Here is a 13,703-nt window from a genome sequence, read left to right as displayed (position 1 = left end):
TCGAGTATACATACCCTAAATACACGTAGTCAGCAGGATTCGAACCTGCGTTAGCAGAGCCCAATGGATTTTTAGTCCATCGCCATAACCACCCGGCCACGACTACTGTTATGTTGTACTGTTTAACACAGCAATGGGATTGACAAATTTTGAATCATCACATAAATAATGTGCGCCAACATTGATATCAACAATGAAACTTCCAAATAAATCAAAATTAGGCCAAGTAGAGAAATTGTGTTTATTGCTACACTTGCATTTCGAGTATACATACCCTATATAGACGTAGTCGGCAGGATTCGAACCTGCGCGGGCAGAGCCCAATGGATTTCTAGTCCATCGCCTTAACCACTCGGCCACGACTACTGTTATGTTGTACTGTTGAACACAGCAATGGGATCGACAAATTTTGGAATCATCACACAAGTAATGTGCGCCAACATTGATATCAACAACAGACGTTTAGTGTCTCAATGAAACTTTCAAATAATTCAAAATTAGGCTATATAGTTGTGTTTATTGCTACACTTGCATTTCGTGTATACATACCCTAAATAGACGTAGTCGGCAGGATTCGAACCTGCGCGGGCAGAGCCCAATGGATTTCTTGTCCATCGCCTTAACCACTCGGCCACGACTACTGCTATGTTGTACTGTTTAACACAGCAATGGGATCGACAAATTTTGGAATCATCACATAAATAATGTGCGCCAACATTGATATCAACAATGAAACTTTCAAATAATTCAAAATTAGGCCAAGTAGATAAATTGTGTTTATTGCTACACTTGCATTTCGAGTATACATACCCTAAATTGACGTAGTCGGCAGGACTCGAACCTGCGCGGGCAGAGCCCAATGGATTTCTAGTCCATCGCCTTAACCACTCGGCCACGACTACTGTTATGTTGTACTGTTTAACACAGCAATGGGATCGACAAATTTTGGAATCATCACATAAGTAATGTGCGCCAACATTGATATCAACAACAGACGTTTACTGTCTCAATGAAACTGACAAATAATTCAAAATGAGTCCAAGTCGGGAAAATGTGTTTATTGCTACACTTGCATTTCGAGTATACATACCCTGAATAGACGTAGTCAGCAGGATTCGAACCAGCGTTGGCAGAGCCCAATGGATTTTTAGTCCATCGCCATAACCACCCGGCCACGATTACTGCTCTGTTGTACTGTTTAACACAGCAATGGGATCGACAAATTTTGGAGTCATCACATAAGTAATGTGCGCCAACATTGATATCAACAACAGACGTTTACTGTCTCAATGAAACTGACAAATAATTCAAAATTAGGCTATATAAGGGAATTGCGTTGATTGCTACACTTGCATTTCGAGTATACATACCCTAAATAGACGTAGTCGGCAGTATTCGAACCTACGCGGGCAGAGCCCAATGGATTTCTAGTCCATCGCCTTAACCACTGGCCACGACTACTGTTATGTTGTACTGTTTAACACAGCAATGGGATCGACAAATTTTGGAATCATCACATAAATAATGTGCGCCAACATTGATATCAACAATGAAACTTTCAAATAATTCAAAATTAGTCCAAGTAGAGAAATTGCGTTTTTTGCTACACTTGCATTTCGAGTATACATACCCTAAATAGACGTAGTCGGCAGGATTCGAAACTGCGCGGGCAGAGCCCAATGGATTTCTAGTCCATCGCCTTAACCACTCGGCCACGACTACTGTTATGTTGTCCTGTTTAACACAGCAATGGGATCGACAAAGTAATGTGCGCCAACATTGATATCAACAACAGACGTTTACTGTCTCAATGAAACTGACAAATAATTCAAAATAAGTCCAAGTAGAGAAATTGTGTTTATTGCTACACTTGTATTTCGAGTATACATACCCTAAATAGACGTAGTCGGCAGGATTCGAACCTGCGCGGGCAGAGCCCAATGGATTTCTAGTCCATCGCCTTAACCACTCGGCCACGACTACTGCTCTGTTGTTCTGTTTAACACAGCAATGGGATCGACAAATTTTGGAGTCATCACATAAGTAATGTGCGCCAACATTGATATCAACAACAGACGTTTACTGTCTCAATGAAACTGACAAATAATTCAAAATTAGGCTATATAATTGTGTTTATTGCTACACTTGCATTTCGAGTATACATACCCTAAAAAAACGTAATCGGCAGGATTCGAACCTGCGCGGGCAGAGCCCAATGGATTTCTAGTCCATCGCCTTAACCAATCGGCCACAACTACTGTTATGTTGTACTGTTTAACACGCAATGGCATCGACAAATTTTGGAATCATAAATAATGTGCGCCAACATTGATATCAACAATGAAACTTTCAAATAATTCAAAATTAGGCCAAGTAGAGAAATTGTGTTTATTGCTACACTTGCATTTCGAGTATACATACACTAAATTGACGTAGTCGGCAGAATTCGAACCTGCGCGGGCAGAGCCCAATGGATTTCTAGTCCATCGCCTTAACCACTCGGCCACGACTACTGTTATGTTGTACTGTTTAACATAGCAATGGGATCGACACATTTTGGAGTCATCACATAAGTAATGTGCGCCAACATTGATATCAACAATGGAACTGTCAAATAATTCAAAATTAGGCCAAGTAGAGAAATTGTGTTTTTTAGCTACACTTGCATTTCGAGTATACATACCCTAAATAGACGTAGTCGGCAGGATTCGAACCTACGCGGGCAGAGCCCAATGGATTTCTAGTCCATCGCCTTAACCACTCGGCCACGACTACTGTTATGTTGTACTGTTTAACACAGCAATGGGATAGACAAATTTTGGAATCATCACATAAATAATGTGCGCCAACATTGATATCAACAATGAAACTTTCAAATAATTCAAAATTAGTCCAAGTAGAGAAATTGTGTTTATTGCTACACTTGCATTTCGAGTATACATACCCTAAATAGACGTACTCGGCAGGATTCGAAACTGCGCGGGCAGAGCCCAATGGATTTCTAGTCCATCGCCTTAACCACTCGGCCACGACTACTGCTATGTTGTCCTGTTTAACACAGCAATGGGATCGACAAAATAATGTGCGCCAACATTGATATCAACAACAGACGTTTACTGTCTCAATGAAACTGACAAATAATTCAAAATAAGTCCAAGTAGAGAAATTGTGTTTATTGCTACACTTGTATTTCGAGTATACATACCCTAAATAGACGTAGTCGGCAGGATTCGAACCTGCGCGGGCAGAGCCCAATGGATTTCTAGTCCATCGCCTTAACCACTCGGCCACGACTACTGCTCTGTTGTACTGTTTAACACAGCAATGGGATCGACAAATTTTGGAGTCATCACATAAGTAATGTGCGCCAACATTGATATCAACAATGAAACTTTCAAATAATTCAAAATTAGGCCAAGTAGAGAAATTGTGTTTATTGCTACACTTGACGTAGTCGGCAGGATTCGAACCTGCGCGGGCAGAGCCCAATGGATTTCTAGTCCATCGCCTTAGCCACTCGGCCACGACTACTGTTATGTTGTACTGTTTAACATAACAATGGGATCGACACATTTTGGAGTCATCACATAAGTAATGTGCGCCAACATTGATATCAACAATGGAACTGTCAAATAATTCAAAATTAGGCCAAGTAGAGAAATTGTGTTTTTTAGCTACACTTGCATTTCGAGTATACATACCCTAAATAGACGTAGTCGGCAGGATTCGAACCAACGCGGGCAGAGCCCAATGGATTTCTAGTCCATCGCCTTAACCACTCGGCCACGACTACTGTTATGTTGTACTGTTTAACACAGCAATGGGAACGACAAATTTTGGAATCATCACATAAATAATGCGCGCCAACATTGATATCAACAATGAAACTTTCAAATAATTCAAAATTAGTCAAAGTAGAGAAATTGTGTTTATTGCTACACTTGCATTTCGAGTATACATACCCTAAATAGACGTAATCGGCAGGATTCGAACCTGCGCGAGCAGAGTCCAATGGATTTCTAGTCCATCGCCTTAACCACTCGGCCACGACTACTGCTATGTTGTCCTGTTTAACACAGCAATGGGATCGACAAAGTAATGTGCGCCAACATTGATATCAACAACAGACGTTTACTGTCTCAATGAAACTGACAAATAATTCAAAATTAGGCTATATAATTGTGTTTATTGCTACACTTGCATTTCGAGTATATATACCCTAAAAAAACGTAATCGGCAGGATTCGAAACTGCGCGGGCAGAGCCCAATGGATTTCTAGTCCATCGCCTTAACCAATCGGCCACGACTACTGTTATGTTGTACTGTTTAACACGCAATGGCATCGACAAATTTTGGAATCATAAATAATGTGCGCCAACATTGATATCAACAATGAAACTTTCAAATAATTCAAAATTAGGCCAAGTAGAGAAATTGTGTTTATTGCTACACTTGCATTTCGAGTATACATACACTAAATTAACGTAGTCGGCAGGATTCGAACCTGCGCGGGCAGATCCCAATGGATTTCTAGTCCATCGCCTTAACGACTCGGCCACGACTACTGTTATGTTGTACTGTTTAACACAGCAATGGGATCGACAAAATTTGGAATCATCACATAAATAATGTGCGCCAACATTGATATCAACAATGAAACTTTCAAATAATTCAAAATTAGGCCAAGTAGAGAAAATGTGTTTATTGCTACAATTGCATTTCGAGTATACATACCCTAAATAGACGTAGTCGGCAGGATTCGAACCTGCGCGGGCAGAGCCCAATGGATTTCTAGTCCATCGCATTAACCACTCGGCCACGACTACTGCTATGTTGTACTGTTTAACACAGCAATGGGATCGACAAATTTTGGAATCATCACATAAATAATGCGCGCCAACATTGATATCAACAATGAAACTTTCAAATAATTCAAAATTAGTCAAAGTAGAGAAATTGTGTTTATTGCTACACTTGCATTTCGAGAATACATACCCTAAATAGACGTAGTCGGCAGGATTCGAACCTGCGCAGGCAGAGCCCAATGGATTTCTAGTCCATCGCCTTAACCACTCGGCCACGACTACTGCTATGTTGTCCTGTTTAACACAGGAATGGGATCGACAAAGTAATGTGCGCCAACATTGATATCAACAACAGACGTTTACTGTCTCAATGAAGCTGACAAATAATTCAAAATTAGGCTATATAATTGTGTTTATTGCTACACTTGCATTTCGAGTATACATACCCTAAAAAAACGTAATCGGCAGGATTCGAACCTGCGCGGGCAGAGCCCAATGGATTTCTAGTCCATCGCCTTAACCACTCGGCCACGATTACTGTTATGTTGTACTGTTTAACACAGCAATGGGATCGACAAATTTTGGAATCATCACATAAGTAATGTGCGCCAACATTGATATCAACAACAGACGTTTACTGTCTCAATGAAACTGACAAATAATTCAAAATGAGGCCAAGTCGAGAAATTGTGTTTATTGCTACACTTGCATTTCGAGTATATATACCCTAAATACACGTAGTCAGCTGGATTCGAACCTGCGTTGGCAGAGCCCAATGGATTTTTAGTACATCGCCATAACCACTCGGCCACGACTACTGTTATGTTGTACTGTTGTACACAGCAATGGGATCGACAAATTTTTGAATCATCACATAAATAATGTGCGCCAACATTGATATCAACAATGAAACTTCCAAATAAATCAAAATTAGGCCAAGTAGAGAAATTGCGTTTATTGCTACACTTGCATTTCGAGTATACATACCCTAAATAGACGTAGTCGGCAGGATTCGAACCTGCGCGGGCAGAGCCCAATGGATTTCTAGTCCATCGCCTTAACCACTCGGCCACGACTACTGTTATGTTGTACTGTTGAACACAGCAATGGGATCGACAAATTTTGGAATCATCACACAAGTAATGTGCGCCAACATTGATATCAACAACAGACGTTTAGTGTCTCAATGAAACTTTCAAATAATTCAAAATTAGGCTATATAATTGTGTTTATTGCTACACTTGCATTTCGAGTATACATACCCTAAAAAACGTAGTCGGCAGGATTCGAACCTGCGCGGGGAGAGCCCAATGGATTTCTAGTCCATCGCCTTAACCACTCGGCCACGACTACTGTTATGTTGTACTGTTTAACACAGCAATGGGATCGACAAATTTTGGAATCATAAATAATGTGCGCCAACATTGATATCAACAATGAAACTTTCAAATAATTCAAAATTAGGCCAAGTAGAGAAAATGTGTTTATTGCTACAATTGCATTTCGAGTATACATACCCTAAATAGACGTAGTCGGCAGGATTCGAACCTGCGCGGGCAGAGCCCAATGGATTTCTAGTCCATCGCCTTAACCACTCGGCCACGACTACTGCTATGTTGTACTGTTTAACACAGCAATGGGATCGACAAATTTTGTAATCATCACATAAGTAATGTGCACCAACATTGATATCAACAATAGATGTTTACTGTCTCAATGAGACTTTCAAATAATTCAAAATTAGACTATATAAGGGAATTGTGTTTATTGCTACACTTGCATTTCGAGTATACATACCTAAATAGACGTAGTCGGCAGGATACGAAACTGCGCGGGCAGAGCCCAATGGATTTCTAGTCCATCGCCTTAACCACTCGGCTACGACTACTGCTATGTTGTCCTGTTTAACACAGCAATGGGATCGACAAAGTAATGTGCGCCAACATTGATATCAACAACAGACGTTTACTGTCTCAATGAAACTGACAAATAATTCAAAATAAGTCCAAGTAGAGAAATTGTGTTTATTGCTACACTTGTATTTCGAGTATACATACCCGAAATAGACGTAGTCGGCAGGATTCGAACCTGCGCGGGCAGAGCCCAATGGATTTCTAGTCCATCGCCTTAACCACTCGGCCACGACTACTGTTATGTTGTACTGTTTAACACGCAATGGGATCGACAAATTTTGGAATCATAAATAATGTGCGCCAACATTGATATCAACAATGAAACTTTCAAATAATTCAAAATTAGGCCAAGTAGAGAAAATGTGTTTATTGCTACACTTGCATTTCGAGTATACATACCCTAAATAGACGTAGTCGGCAGGATTCGAACCTGAGCGGGCAGAGCCCGATGGATTTCTAGTCCATCGCCTTAACCACTCGGCCACGACTACTGCTATGTTGTACTGTTTAACACAGCAATGGGATCGACAAATTTTGGAATCATCACATAAATGATGTGCGCCAACATTGATATCAACAATGAAACTTTCAAATAATTCAAAATTAGGCCCAGTAGAGAAATTGTGTTTATTGCTACACTTGCATTTCGAGTATACATACACTAAATTGACGTAGTCGGCAGGATTCGAACCTGCGCGGACAGAGCCCAATGGATTTCTAGTCCATCGCCTTAACCACTCGGCCACGACTACTGTTATGTTGTACTGTTTAACACGCAATGGGATCGAAAAATTTTGGAATCATCACATAAGTAATGTGCGCCAACATTGATATCAACAATAGATGTTTACTGTCTCAATGAAACTGACAAATAATTCAAAATGAGGCCAAGTCGAGAAATTGTGTTTATTGCTACACTTGCATTTCGAGTATACATACCCTAAATAGACGTAGTCAGCAGGAGTCGAACCTGCGTTGGCACAGCCCAATGGATTTTTAGTCCATCGCCATAACCACCCGGCGACGACTGCTGCTCTGTTGTACTGTTTAACACAGCAATGGGATCGACAAATTTTGGAATCATCACATAAGTAATGTGCGCCAACATTGATATCAACAACAGACGTTTACTGTCTCAATGAAACTGACAAATAATTCAAAATTAGGCTATATAATTGTGTTTATTGCTACACTTGCATTTCGATTATACATACCCTAAAAAAACGTAATCGGCAGGATTCGAACCTGCGCGGGCAGAGCCCAAAGGATTTCTAGTCCATCGCCTTAACCACTCGGCCACAACTACTGTTATGTTGTACTGTTTAACACGCAATGGGATCGACAAATTTTGGAATCATAAATAATGTGCGCCAACATTGATATCAACAATGAAACTTTCAAATAATTCAAAATTAGGCCAAGTAGAGAAAATGTGTTTTTTAGCTACACTTGCATTTCGAGTATACATACCCTAAATAGACGTAGTCGGCAGGATTCGAACCTACGCGGGCAGAGCCCAATGGATTTCTAGTCCATCGCCTTAACCACTCAGCCACGACTACTGTTATGTTGTAGTGTTTAACACAGCAATGGGATCGACAAATTTTGGAATCATCACATAAATAATGCGCGCCAACATTGATATCAACAATGAAACTTTCAAATAATTCAAAATTAGGCCAAGTAGAGAAATTGTGTTTATTGATACACTTGACGTAGTCGGCAGGATTCGAACCTGCGCGGGCAGAGCCCAATGGATTTCTAGTCCATCGCCTTAACCACTCGGCCACGACTACTGTTATGTTGTACTGTTTAACACAGCAATGGGATCGACAAATTTTGGAATCATCACATAAATAATGCGCGCCAACATTGATATCAACAATGAAACTTTCAAATAATTCAAAATTAGTCAAAGTAGAGAAATTGTGTTTATTGCTACACTTGCATTTCGAGTATACATACCCTAAATAGACGTAGTCGGCAGGATTCGAACCTGCGCGGGCAGAGCCCAATGGATTTCTAGTCCATCGCCTTAACCACTCGGCCACGACTACTGCTATGTTGTCCTGTTTAACACAGCAATGGGATCGACAAAGTAATGTGCGCCAACATTGATATCAACAACAGACGTTTACTGTCTTAATGAAACTGACAAATAATTCAAAATTAGGCTATATAATTGTGTTTATTGCTACACTTGCATTTCGAGTATACATACCCTAAAAAACCGTAATCGGCAGGATTCGAACCTGCGCGGGCAGAGCCCAATGGATTTCTAGTCCATCGCCTTAACCAATCGGCCACGACTACTGTTATGTTGTACTGTTTAACACGCAATGGCATCGACAAATTTTGGAATCATAAATAATGTGCGCCAACATTGATATCAACAATGAAACTTTCAAATAATTCAAAATTAGGCCAAGTAGAGAAATTGTGTTTATTGCTACACTTGCATTTCGAGTATACATACCCTAAATAGACGTAGTCGGCAGGATTCGAAACTGCGCGGGCAGAGCCCAATGGATTTCTAGTCCATCGCCTTAACCACTCGGCCACGACTACTGCTATGTTGTCCTGTTTAACACAGCAATGGGATCGACAAAGTAATGTGCGCCAACATTGATATCAACAACAGACGTTTACTGTCTCAATGAAACTGACAAATAATTCAAAATAAGTCCAAGTAGAGAAATTGTGTTTATTGCTACACTTGTATTTCGAGTATACATACCCTAAATAGACGTAGTCGGCAGGATTCGAACCTGCGCGGGCAGAGCCCAATGGATTTCTAGTACATAGCCTTAACCACTCGGCCACGACTACTGCTCTGTTGTACTGTTTAACACAGCAATGGGATCGACAAATTTTGGAGTCATCACATAAGTAATGTGCGCCAACATTGATATCAACAAGAGACGTTTACTGTCTCAATGAAACTGACAAATAATTCAAAATTAGGCTATATAATTGTGTTTATTGCTACACTTGCATTTCGAGTATACATACCCTAAAAAAACGTAATCGGCAGGATTCGAACCTGCGCTGGCCGAGCCCAATGGATTTCTAGTCCATCGCCTTAACCAATCGGCCACGACTACTGTTACGTTGTACTGTTTAACACGCAATGGCATCGACAAATTTTGGAATCATAAATAATGTGCGCCAACATTGATATCAACAATGAAACTTTCAAATAATTCAAAATTAGGCCAAGTAGAGAAATTGTGTTTATTGCTACACTTGACGTAGTCGGCAGGATTCGAACCTGCGCGGGCAGAGCCCAATGGATTTCTAGTCTATCGCCTTAACCACTCGGCCACGACTACTGTTATGTTGTACTGTTTAACACAGCAATGGGATCGACACATTTTGGAGTCATCACATAAGTAATGTGCGCCAACATTGATATCAACAACAGACGTTTACTGTCTCAATGAAACTGACAAATAATTCAAAATTAGGCTATATAATTGTGTTTATTGCTACACTTGCATTTCGAGTATACATACCCTAAAAAAACGTAATCGGCAGGATTCGAACCTGCGCGGGCAGAGCCCAATGGATTTCTAGTCCATCGCCTTAACCACTCGGCCACGACTACTGTTATGTTGTACTGTTTAACACGCAATGGGATTGACAAATTTTGGAATCATAAATAATGTGCGCCAACATTGATATCAACAATGAAACTTTCAAATAATTCAAAATTAGGCCAAGTAGAGAAAATGTGTTTATTGCTACACTTGCATTTCGAGTATACATACCTAAATAGACGTAGTCGGCAGGATTCGAACCTGCGCGGGCAGAGCCCAATGGATTTCTAGTCCATCGCCTTAATCAATCGGCCACGACTACTGTTATGTTGTACTGTTTAACACAGCAATGGGATCGACAAATTTTGGAATCATCACATAAGTAATGTGCGCCAACATTGATATCAACAACAGACGTTTACTGTCTCAATGAAACTGACAAATAATTCAAAATGAGGCCAAGTCGAGAAATTGTGTTTATTGCTACACTTGCATTTCGAGTATATATACCCTAAATACACGTAGTCAGCTGGATTCGAACCTGCGTTGGCAGAGCCCAATGGATTTTTAGTACATCGCCATAACCACTCGGCCACGACTACTGTTATGTTGTACTGTTGAACACAGCAATGGGATCGACAAATTTTTGAATCATCACATAAATAATGTGCGCCAACATTGATATCAACAATGAAACTTCCAAATAAATCAAAATTAGGCCAAGTAGAGAAATTGTGTTTATTGCTACACTTGCATTTCGAGTATACATACACTAAATTGACGTAGTCGGCAGGATTCGAACCAGCGCGGGCAGAGCCCAATGGATTTCTAGTCCATCGCCTTAACCACTCGGCCACGACTACTGTTATGTTGTACTGTTTAACACAGCAATGGGATCGACACATTTTGGAGTCATCACATAAGAAATGTGCGCCAACATTGATATCAACAATGGAACTGTCAAATAATTCAAAATTAGGCCAAGTAGAGAAATTGTGTTTTTTAGCTACACTTGCATTTCGAGTATACATACCCTAAATAGACGTAGTCGGCAGGATTCGAAACTACGCGGGCAGAGCCCAATGGATTTCTAGTCCATCGCCTTAACCACTCGGCCACGACTACTGTTATGTTGTACTGTTTAACACAGCAATGGGATCGACAAAATTTGGAATCATCACATAAATAATGTGCGCCAACATTGATATCAACAATGAAACTTTCAAATAATTCAAAATTAGTCCAAGTAGAGAAATTGTGTTTATTGCTACACTTGCATTTCGAGTATACATACCCTAAATAGACGTAGTCGGCAGGATTCGAAACTGCGCGGGCAGAGCCCAATGGATTTCTAGTCCATCGCCTTAACCACTCGGCCACGACTACTGCTATGTTGTCCTGTTTAACACAGCAATGGGATCGACAAAGTAATGTGCGCCAACATTGATATCAACAACAGACGTTTACTGTCTCAATGAAACTCACAAATAATTCAAAATAAGTCCAAGTAGAGAAATTATGTTTATTGCTACACTTGTACTTCGAGTATACATACCCTAAATAGACGTAGTCGGCAGGATTCGAACCTGCGCGGGCAGAGCCCAATGGATTTCTAGTCCATCGCCTTAACCACTCGGCCACGACTACTGCTCTGTTGTACTGTTTAACACAGCAATGGGATCGACAAATTTTGGAGTCATCACATAAGTAATGTGCGCCAACATTGATATCAACAACAGACGTTAACTGTCTCAATGAAACTGACAAATAATTCAAAATTAGGCTATATAATTGTGTTTATTGCTACACTTGCATTTCGAGTATACATACCCTAAAAAAACGTAATCGGCAGGATTCGAACCTGCGCGGGCAGAGCCCAATGGATTTCTAGTCCATCGCCTTAACCAATCGGCCACGACTACTGTTACGTTGTACTGTTTAACACGCAATGGCATCGACAAATTTTGGAATCATAAATAATGTGCGCCAACATTGATATCAACAATGAAACTTTCAAATAATTCAAAATTAGGCCAAGTAGAGAAATTGTGTTTATTGCTACACTTGACGTAGTCGGCAGGATTCGAACCTGCGCGGGCAGAGCCCAATGGATTTCTAGTCCATCGCCTTAACCACTCGGCCACGACTACTGTTATGTTGTACTGTTTAACACAGCAATGGGATCGACACATTTTGGAGTCATCACATAAGTAATGTGCGCCAACATTGATATCAACAATGAAACTGTCAAATAATTCAAAATTAGTCAAAGTAGAGAAATTGTGTTTATTGCTACACTTGCATTTCGAGTATACATACCCTAAATAGACGTAGTTGGCAGGATTCGAACCTGCGCGGGCAGAGCCCAATGGATTTCTAGTCCATCGCCTTAACCACTCGGCCACGACTACTGCTATGTTGTCCTGTTTAACACAGCAATGGGATCGACAAAGTAATGTGCGCCAACATTGATATCAACAACAGACGTTTACTGTCTCAATGAAACTGACAAATAATTCAAAATTAGGCTATATAATTGTGTTTATTGCTACACTTGCATTTCGAGTATACATACCCTAAAAAAACGTAATCGGCAGGATTCGAACCTGCGCGGGCAGAGCCCAATGGATTTCTAGTCCATCGCCTTAACCAATCGGCCACGACTACTGTTACGTTGTACTGTTTAACACGCAATGGCATCGACAAATTTTGGAATCATAAATAATGTGCGCCAACATTGATATCAACAATGAAACTTTCAAATAATTCAAAATTAGGCCAAGTAGAGAAATTGTGTTTATTGCTACACTTGACGTAGTCGGCAGGATTCGAACCTGCGCGGGCAGAGCCCAATGGATTTCTAGTCCATCGCCTTAACCACTCGGCCACGACTACTGTTATGTTGTACTGTTTAACACAGCAATGGGATCGACACATTTTGGAGTCATCACATAAGTAATGTGCGCCAACATTGATATCAACAATGAAACTGTCAAATAATTCAAAATTAGTCAAAGTAGAGAAATTGTGTTTATTGCTACACTTGCATTTCGAGTATACATACCCTAAATAGACGTAGTTGGCAGGATTCGAACCTGCGCGGGCAGAGCCCAATGGATTTCTAGTCCATCGCCTTAACCACTCGGCCACGACTACTGCTATGTTGTCCTGTTTAACACAGCAATGGGATCGACAAAGTAATGTGCGCCAACATTGATATCAACAACAGACGTTTACTGTCTCAATGAAACTGACAAATAATTCAAAATTAGGCTATATAATTGTGTTTATTGCTACACTTGCATTTCGAGTATACATACCCTAAAAAAACGTAATCGGCAGGATTCGAACCTGCGCGGGCAGAGCCCAATGGATTTCTAGTCCATCGCCTTAACCACTCGGCCACGACTACTGTTATGTTGTACTGTTTAACACGCAATGGGATT

General features: G+C 40.6%; 37 non-coding genes across 37 annotated transcripts; all 37 read right to left on the bottom strand.

Moving 5' to 3' along the window:
* Window positions 1-24: 24 nt before the first annotated feature.
* Window positions 25-106, bottom strand: TRNAF-AAA (transfer RNA phenylalanine (anticodon AAA)). The gene has a single exon. It is a non-coding gene; the product is annotated as a tRNA-Phe (tRNA).
* A 178-nt stretch (window positions 107-284) lies between these two features.
* Window positions 285-366, bottom strand: TRNAS-AGA (transfer RNA tyrosine (anticodon AUA)). Its single transcript has one exon. It is a non-coding gene; the product is annotated as a tRNA-Ser (tRNA).
* Window positions 367-559: 193 nt separating this feature from the next.
* TRNAS-AGA (transfer RNA serine (anticodon AGA)) lies at window positions 560-641 on the bottom strand. The gene has a single exon. It is a non-coding gene; the product is annotated as a tRNA-Ser (tRNA).
* Window positions 642-820: 179 nt separating this feature from the next.
* Window positions 821-902, bottom strand: TRNAS-AGA (transfer RNA serine (anticodon UGA)). Its single transcript has one exon. It is a non-coding gene; the product is annotated as a tRNA-Ser (tRNA).
* Window positions 903-1,100: 198 nt separating this feature from the next.
* TRNAF-AAA (transfer RNA phenylalanine (anticodon AAA)) lies at window positions 1,101-1,182 on the bottom strand. Its single transcript has one exon. It is a non-coding gene; the product is annotated as a tRNA-Phe (tRNA).
* A 458-nt stretch (window positions 1,183-1,640) lies between these two features.
* On the bottom strand, window positions 1,641-1,722 carry TRNAS-AGA (transfer RNA serine (anticodon AGA)). The gene has a single exon. It is a non-coding gene; the product is annotated as a tRNA-Ser (tRNA).
* A 179-nt stretch (window positions 1,723-1,901) lies between these two features.
* On the bottom strand, window positions 1,902-1,983 carry TRNAS-AGA (transfer RNA serine (anticodon AGA)). The gene has a single exon. It is a non-coding gene; the product is annotated as a tRNA-Ser (tRNA).
* Window positions 1,984-2,431: 448 nt separating this feature from the next.
* TRNAS-AGA (transfer RNA serine (anticodon AGA)) lies at window positions 2,432-2,513 on the bottom strand. The gene has a single exon. It is a non-coding gene; the product is annotated as a tRNA-Ser (tRNA).
* A 180-nt stretch (window positions 2,514-2,693) lies between these two features.
* Window positions 2,694-2,775, bottom strand: TRNAS-AGA (transfer RNA serine (anticodon AGA)). Its single transcript has one exon. It is a non-coding gene; the product is annotated as a tRNA-Ser (tRNA).
* Window positions 2,776-3,215: 440 nt separating this feature from the next.
* TRNAS-AGA (transfer RNA serine (anticodon AGA)) lies at window positions 3,216-3,297 on the bottom strand. Its single transcript has one exon. It is a non-coding gene; the product is annotated as a tRNA-Ser (tRNA).
* Window positions 3,298-3,449: 152 nt separating this feature from the next.
* Window positions 3,450-3,531, bottom strand: TRNAS-AGA (transfer RNA serine (anticodon AGA)). The gene has a single exon. It is a non-coding gene; the product is annotated as a tRNA-Ser (tRNA).
* Window positions 3,532-3,711: 180 nt separating this feature from the next.
* On the bottom strand, window positions 3,712-3,793 carry TRNAS-AGA (transfer RNA serine (anticodon AGA)). Its single transcript has one exon. It is a non-coding gene; the product is annotated as a tRNA-Ser (tRNA).
* A 951-nt stretch (window positions 3,794-4,744) lies between these two features.
* Window positions 4,745-4,826, bottom strand: TRNAS-AGA (transfer RNA serine (anticodon AGA)). Its single transcript has one exon. It is a non-coding gene; the product is annotated as a tRNA-Ser (tRNA).
* A 179-nt stretch (window positions 4,827-5,005) lies between these two features.
* Window positions 5,006-5,087, bottom strand: TRNAS-AGA (transfer RNA serine (anticodon AGA)). The gene has a single exon. It is a non-coding gene; the product is annotated as a tRNA-Ser (tRNA).
* A 174-nt stretch (window positions 5,088-5,261) lies between these two features.
* Window positions 5,262-5,343, bottom strand: TRNAS-AGA (transfer RNA serine (anticodon AGA)). Its single transcript has one exon. It is a non-coding gene; the product is annotated as a tRNA-Ser (tRNA).
* Window positions 5,344-5,541: 198 nt separating this feature from the next.
* On the bottom strand, window positions 5,542-5,623 carry TRNAF-AAA (transfer RNA phenylalanine (anticodon AAA)). The gene has a single exon. It is a non-coding gene; the product is annotated as a tRNA-Phe (tRNA).
* A 179-nt stretch (window positions 5,624-5,802) lies between these two features.
* TRNAS-AGA (transfer RNA cysteine (anticodon ACA)) lies at window positions 5,803-5,884 on the bottom strand. The gene has a single exon. It is a non-coding gene; the product is annotated as a tRNA-Ser (tRNA).
* Window positions 5,885-6,076: 192 nt separating this feature from the next.
* Window positions 6,077-6,158, bottom strand: TRNAS-AGA (transfer RNA serine (anticodon AGA)). The gene has a single exon. It is a non-coding gene; the product is annotated as a tRNA-Ser (tRNA).
* A 174-nt stretch (window positions 6,159-6,332) lies between these two features.
* TRNAS-AGA (transfer RNA serine (anticodon AGA)) lies at window positions 6,333-6,414 on the bottom strand. Its single transcript has one exon. It is a non-coding gene; the product is annotated as a tRNA-Ser (tRNA).
* A 458-nt stretch (window positions 6,415-6,872) lies between these two features.
* Window positions 6,873-6,954, bottom strand: TRNAS-AGA (transfer RNA serine (anticodon AGA)). The gene has a single exon. It is a non-coding gene; the product is annotated as a tRNA-Ser (tRNA).
* Window positions 6,955-7,388: 434 nt separating this feature from the next.
* Window positions 7,389-7,470, bottom strand: TRNAS-AGA (transfer RNA serine (anticodon AGA)). The gene has a single exon. It is a non-coding gene; the product is annotated as a tRNA-Ser (tRNA).
* A 197-nt stretch (window positions 7,471-7,667) lies between these two features.
* Window positions 7,668-7,749, bottom strand: TRNAF-AAA (transfer RNA phenylalanine (anticodon AAA)). The gene has a single exon. It is a non-coding gene; the product is annotated as a tRNA-Phe (tRNA).
* A 449-nt stretch (window positions 7,750-8,198) lies between these two features.
* TRNAS-AGA (transfer RNA serine (anticodon AGA)) lies at window positions 8,199-8,280 on the bottom strand. Its single transcript has one exon. It is a non-coding gene; the product is annotated as a tRNA-Ser (tRNA).
* A 152-nt stretch (window positions 8,281-8,432) lies between these two features.
* Window positions 8,433-8,514, bottom strand: TRNAS-AGA (transfer RNA serine (anticodon AGA)). The gene has a single exon. It is a non-coding gene; the product is annotated as a tRNA-Ser (tRNA).
* A 179-nt stretch (window positions 8,515-8,693) lies between these two features.
* On the bottom strand, window positions 8,694-8,775 carry TRNAS-AGA (transfer RNA serine (anticodon AGA)). Its single transcript has one exon. It is a non-coding gene; the product is annotated as a tRNA-Ser (tRNA).
* Window positions 8,776-9,204: 429 nt separating this feature from the next.
* Window positions 9,205-9,286, bottom strand: TRNAS-AGA (transfer RNA serine (anticodon AGA)). The gene has a single exon. It is a non-coding gene; the product is annotated as a tRNA-Ser (tRNA).
* A 682-nt stretch (window positions 9,287-9,968) lies between these two features.
* On the bottom strand, window positions 9,969-10,050 carry TRNAS-AGA (transfer RNA serine (anticodon AGA)). Its single transcript has one exon. It is a non-coding gene; the product is annotated as a tRNA-Ser (tRNA).
* A 193-nt stretch (window positions 10,051-10,243) lies between these two features.
* On the bottom strand, window positions 10,244-10,325 carry TRNAS-AGA (transfer RNA serine (anticodon AGA)). The gene has a single exon. It is a non-coding gene; the product is annotated as a tRNA-Ser (tRNA).
* Window positions 10,326-10,777: 452 nt separating this feature from the next.
* On the bottom strand, window positions 10,778-10,859 carry TRNAF-AAA (transfer RNA phenylalanine (anticodon AAA)). Its single transcript has one exon. It is a non-coding gene; the product is annotated as a tRNA-Phe (tRNA).
* Window positions 10,860-11,038: 179 nt separating this feature from the next.
* TRNAS-AGA (transfer RNA serine (anticodon AGA)) lies at window positions 11,039-11,120 on the bottom strand. Its single transcript has one exon. It is a non-coding gene; the product is annotated as a tRNA-Ser (tRNA).
* Window positions 11,121-11,561: 441 nt separating this feature from the next.
* TRNAS-AGA (transfer RNA serine (anticodon AGA)) lies at window positions 11,562-11,643 on the bottom strand. The gene has a single exon. It is a non-coding gene; the product is annotated as a tRNA-Ser (tRNA).
* Window positions 11,644-11,822: 179 nt separating this feature from the next.
* Window positions 11,823-11,904, bottom strand: TRNAS-AGA (transfer RNA serine (anticodon AGA)). The gene has a single exon. It is a non-coding gene; the product is annotated as a tRNA-Ser (tRNA).
* A 421-nt stretch (window positions 11,905-12,325) lies between these two features.
* TRNAS-AGA (transfer RNA serine (anticodon AGA)) lies at window positions 12,326-12,407 on the bottom strand. Its single transcript has one exon. It is a non-coding gene; the product is annotated as a tRNA-Ser (tRNA).
* Window positions 12,408-12,586: 179 nt separating this feature from the next.
* TRNAS-AGA (transfer RNA phenylalanine (anticodon AAA)) lies at window positions 12,587-12,668 on the bottom strand. The gene has a single exon. It is a non-coding gene; the product is annotated as a tRNA-Ser (tRNA).
* A 402-nt stretch (window positions 12,669-13,070) lies between these two features.
* TRNAS-AGA (transfer RNA serine (anticodon AGA)) lies at window positions 13,071-13,152 on the bottom strand. Its single transcript has one exon. It is a non-coding gene; the product is annotated as a tRNA-Ser (tRNA).
* Window positions 13,153-13,331: 179 nt separating this feature from the next.
* On the bottom strand, window positions 13,332-13,413 carry TRNAS-AGA (transfer RNA serine (anticodon AGA)). Its single transcript has one exon. It is a non-coding gene; the product is annotated as a tRNA-Ser (tRNA).
* Window positions 13,414-13,587: 174 nt separating this feature from the next.
* TRNAS-AGA (transfer RNA serine (anticodon AGA)) lies at window positions 13,588-13,669 on the bottom strand. Its single transcript has one exon. It is a non-coding gene; the product is annotated as a tRNA-Ser (tRNA).
* Between the last annotated feature and the right edge of the window lie 34 nt (window positions 13,670-13,703).

Source organism: Saccoglossus kowalevskii, chromosome 4 (genome assembly GCF_978046115.1).
Source record: "Saccoglossus kowalevskii chromosome 4, keSacKowa6.1, whole genome shotgun sequence".
Lineage (NCBI taxonomy): Eukaryota > Metazoa > Hemichordata > Enteropneusta > Harrimaniidae > Saccoglossus > Saccoglossus kowalevskii.
Note: the sequence above shows the minus strand (reverse complement) of the source record. Positions and strands in the feature narration are given on the sequence as shown.